Source organism: Pelophylax lessonae (assembly GCF_965119305.1).
Source record: "Pelophylax lessonae genome assembly, chromosome: 5".
NCBI classification, from domain to species: Eukaryota; Metazoa; Chordata; class Amphibia; order Anura; family Ranidae; genus Pelophylax; species Pelophylax lessonae.
In genome coordinates, this window is record NC_138772.1 from 516231305 (window position 1) to 516236460 (window position 5156).

Below are 5156 nucleotides of genomic sequence, written 5' to 3' on the forward strand. Positions count from 1 at the left end.
CTTCCCGTGCCTTTTTATAGACAGTAGTAAGCCTATTAGCCCTAAAAATGGCCAGAATTTAATAGGATCCCCCCCCCCCCCGCATAAATTTCAATAGGTCCTAGCCACTAAGTTTGGGTTTGTCACACATCAATAGTATTTGCCGAACCCTTGGTGAATTGAACTTGGGCACATTCGCCTATCCCTAGTGATCAAGGATATAACATCAAAGTCCTTTGCAAGCAGCAGACACTTTGCCAGAACAGGCTCTGGGATTTGTCACTTTTTTTGCAGGCGGGAAATGAGTTGGAGCTTTACCAATAAGACATTCAGCAGACTATAAAATATCATTTTCTGCAGAATGATAAAGGGGACATTTTATTGGCTGAAACAGAGCATCCAGTTTATCAGATTGCCAGCAAGGAATTCCATCACTTACTAAAACAACTTGAGTTCTGTATGGGCCATGCTCTGTCTGTAGGAACTTATGCTTCTTCACTCATGTGTGTTACTCCAGGACCTCCTAAAATGGGACGAGGATCTTTAGGAAAGGGATCCAAATTTGATCTGAGTGTTCTTGAGATTGGCACATTTATGCACTGCAAATGTGCATAGGAGAGAATTCAGGATACATGCACAAACAGACATGGAAACAGTGAAATGTTTTAATTCATCTGCACACTTTAAAACAATATACCTTTGACTCCAGCCATGGTTAGAGATTCTCTAAGGGCTTGTTCACACAGGGTGGCTGTGGTTTATCGCCAGGAATGTATTTTCGCCAGTCGTGTATTTAGGTTTTGTGCTGCCCTAGGCCTGACTAAACTTGGGCACCCCTAATTTAAATATGACCCACCCCTTCCTGTAAAGGCCACACCCCTTCCTGTCAGTGACCCGCACCGTCATCTCTAAACCACAATCAGATGCAGCAAACACAAGTCCAAATATCTTATAAGATTGGAGTAATCTTACTAACCCAGTGACATATTGCGATAGCACATATGAGGTGAGTAGGTCCAAAATATTATTGCCATCATATACAATTAAAAGTCTTCATTATATATGATGCAATTCAATATGCTCGCTCAAGGACAAGGATGTTTAAAGAAATTAAATTATATTGACATGATGCCTGTCACACCTGGGGGCGGAGGAGGGTAGGCGGGGCATTAGGCTACAGCGTCACACTTATAAGCATTGGCAGCTGTCGGGCCAGTTGTCATAAGTGTGGTCGGTGGCCTGCGGTCTGTCTGAATGTCTTCACCGGCCAGTATTATCATACCCACAGGTAGGAGTGTGACCGTTTTATGGGGATACCAGACTGATTTGCTTCCTGGACCCTGCCCTCCGGCCCAATTTGCCCTATAAGACTGGTACTATACTAAAAGAGTAGCGCAAGCCGTTGGGGACCCTTTTCGTGCAGGAGTTGGGAGAAGGCTGTTTTTTTTTTTTTTTTCTTGCGGATTGCAGCTTTTTTGCTGCCCCCTGTGAAGTGCCGCCCTAGGCCTGGGCCTTGTTGGCATAGGCCAAGATACAGCACTGATTCTCGCTACCTACAAACCTAAGCAAAGCAATGCAAGCACTCGGTGCTGTACCCGAAAATTAAACAGCATGTTGCTTTCAGTAGGCGGTACCCATAGCTCCCAACTGTCCCTGATTTCGAGGGACTATCCCTGATCTAGAACAAAGTCTCTCTGTCCCTCTTTCCTCCTCATTTGTCCCTCATTTTGGTCTGATCTATATAGTTATATAAAAAATGCACTATTTACCTTTCGAAAAGTGTTTACCAGTGCTAAACCTTTCTCCCAAATCTAAATGGCTGCATTTGCAAATTTCAAAGGCCAATATAAAGGAATAGTAGTGGTGAAAAAAGCACTTGTGGGTTTACCTAATCTTTTTTTTTTTTTTTTAGTATAAATTTTCTTTATGTGGGCGTGACAGGGGATGTGTTTTAAGCCCACATACTTTTGCTAATAGGTGTCCCTCGTTCCCATCTCAAAAAGTTGGGAGGTGTGGGTACCACTGCTGATTGCGTCCCATTCAAGTGAATGCACAATTCAGCTTTTTGAGGGTCAACATATTGCCTCCTCACTACTCATCAAATGCCCTCTGAAAAACCCTCCATTGTGGATCGTCTTTTAGAGAGAGGGCAGTACTATAGCTGCACATATGAACAAGCCCTTACTTAATCCTATTTCTAGCCCTTTTTACTTTACAGAGATAAGTTTAGAAAGCTAAGCCAGGGAACTCAGGAACATGTGTCTGTGACCTGAGGTAGCAACCCTAATGAAGGGTATCAAGCTGCTCTAAGTACGGTGGGGGGCCAAAGCAAGGTGGGAACTGTACCATCTGGAAAGCAGAAACTGATGTTTTATTTAAATAAATTTTTATTGAAATTTTCATCATAAAAATTTACAGAAAGAACAAAAAGAAAAAAAGACAAAGTTTATGTAAGTAACAGAGCCCATAGGTGCAAAAGAACATCAGAAACTGATGGTTTAAAACAGTTTGAAGGGAAAAGCCCTTTTTCTAAGGATAAAACAAAATAGTCTTTAACCACTTGCTGACTGCTCACTAGAGCTCTACTGCGGCAAAGTGGTTCGTTATCGTCTGGCGACGTAGACCTATGTCGCCAGACACTCCCCTTTCTCGGCGGCGCGCACGCGCCGCCGGAGGCTCGCACGCGCCGCCGGAGGCTCGCTCCCGCTGTATTCAGTCACAGCGGGAGTCGGGCCAGGGGAGGAGCGGCAAAGATCACCGCCGCTCTTCCACAATCGTCGGGGAATCAAGTGTGGAGATCCGCCTGCTTGTGTAAACACAAGCAGGCGGATCTCCTAAGTGACAGGCAGGGTCAGATTGCAGTGTTCAGCATAGCTGAACCTGCGATCTGTCCTTGTGTCACATAGTCCCCTCCCCCCACACACGTCAGTAAGCACCAGGCATACATTAACCCCTCCCTCTCCAATAAAGTTAACCCCTTCCCTGCAAGTGTCATTTTTACAGTAACAGTGCATATGTATAGCAATGATTACTTCAGTAATGTCACTGGTACCCCCAAAAGTGTAAAAAATGTCAGTCAAGGGTCCGATCTGTCCGCCACAATGTCGCAGTCCCGCAAAAAAAATCGCAGATCGCCGTCATTACTCGTTAAAAAAAAAAAAACACCAAAAATGACAAAAATCTTTCCCTTAGTTAGTAAACGCAATAACTTTTGCGCAAACCAATCAAAATACGCTTATTGTGATTTTTTTTTTTACCAAACATAGGTAGCAGAGAACAAATTGGCCAAAAATGTAAAAAAATTTTGATTTTTACATTTTTTGGGGGAGAATTTCATATAAAAAAAATGTGAAAAATATTGTTATTTTTTCAAAATTTACGCTCTTTTTTTGTTTATAGTGCAAAAAGTAAAAATCGCACAGGTGATCAAATACCACCAAAAGAAAGCCCTGTTTGTGGTAAAAAAATTACGTTTGGGTACGGCGTTGCACGGCCGCGCAATTGTCAGTTAAAGTTGCACAGTGCCGAATCGCAAAAAGTGGCCTGGACGTAAGACAGCAAAATCTTCCGGTGGTAAAGTGGTTAAAATCCAACTCCCGCTGGATGTTTTAAAACAAAAATGTAACTTTGGCTTCAATGCTTACATTTAGGCTACATTCACACCTGAGCGTAGCGTTTTTCGCGCGTTTTTTACCGCGATTTTAGCGGCGTTTTTTACCGCGATTTTTGTGCAGGCGTTTTTAGATTGAATAGAGATCAATGGAAAACGCCTGTAATCTGCCCAAAAAGAAGCTCATGTACTTTTTTGAGCGTTGGGCGTTTTGTATACAGCGTCAAAACGCTCAGATGTGAACAGGGGCCATTGAAATGAATAGGATTTGTCTTGTTGGGCATTTTGAGAGCTGATCCTAGAGCAGAAAAACGCCCCAAAAACGCCCCAAAACGCCTAGATGTGAACGGAGCCTTAATCCAAAGATGTTCTCTTTAGTGCCGGTTCACACTAGGGCGACCTGTGAGGCGACCTGGTCGCCTCACAGGTCGCCGCAGGTCGCCTCCCATAGGGAAGCTGCGGACCCGTTCTAATAGGAGCGACACAAGTCACTCCGACCTAGAAAAAGGGTCCGGAGCTTCTTTGGGGCGACCAGGAGGCGACCGCCATAGACTTCAATGTTATGAAGTCCGTGGCGGCCGCACCGCGACCTCGGAGGTCGCGGTGCAAAGTAGCGTCGCTGCAGTGTGAACCGGCGCTTAGTACCTCTTCTTCACCACAAGATATCCTCAAATTTTTGGGTTCAGTGTTGCCCAGTGTCACCCAACCCAGCAGCCTGAGGATAGGACCCCATTGCTTGGTTCCCCTGAGCAGGCCAACTGGTAGTCACAGTGTATTGATGCAGGAAGGTCATCATGGCAGAGCTACTCCTTACATCATTTAGGACTGCCCACCACCTGGAGATGATCCAGGAGGAAGAGGACCAAGCATGTCACAGGACTGCCCAGAAGACATCAGAAAAAGGTAAGTAACACATTTTTCAGAGTAAGGGAATACAATAAGACACATGGCCACTCACTAAAACTTGAGGAAAAACAGTTTAACTTTAAAATACGTAGGGGGTTCTTCACTGTCAGAGCGGTAAGGATGTGGAATTCTCTTCCACAAGCAGTCGTATCAGCAGGGAGCATCGAAAGTTTCCAAAAACTATTAGATGGGCACCTTAAAGACCACAACATACAGGGGTATTCAATGTACGGTTAACAGCAAACACACACACACATCATAGGTTGAACTGGATGGACGGATGTCTTTTTTCGACCTCACAAACTATGTAACTATATTTAAGTAAAAAAATGTAGAAAAACCCAAAAATCTAACATACTGATTGCACAGATATCAAAAAAGGGGGGGGGGAGGGGAACCCCAAGCTGGGCTTCAAAGTGAACGTATTATTAGCTTTACATGTCCTGACATGTCACAATATACGGTAACTATCATTTGCAGTTCTTGTCTTCTACTACATCTACTACTGTGCCTAGGCTTAAAGAGGCACTCTGGGAAAATGATGTCATCAGTCTGCTACAGACAGGAAGGAGCATTTCATCATCCTACTCCATCAATGATCACTAACCTGGATTTTAATATTCTGGCAGCTAACAAAGGACAGTCTGCAACAAAACATTTT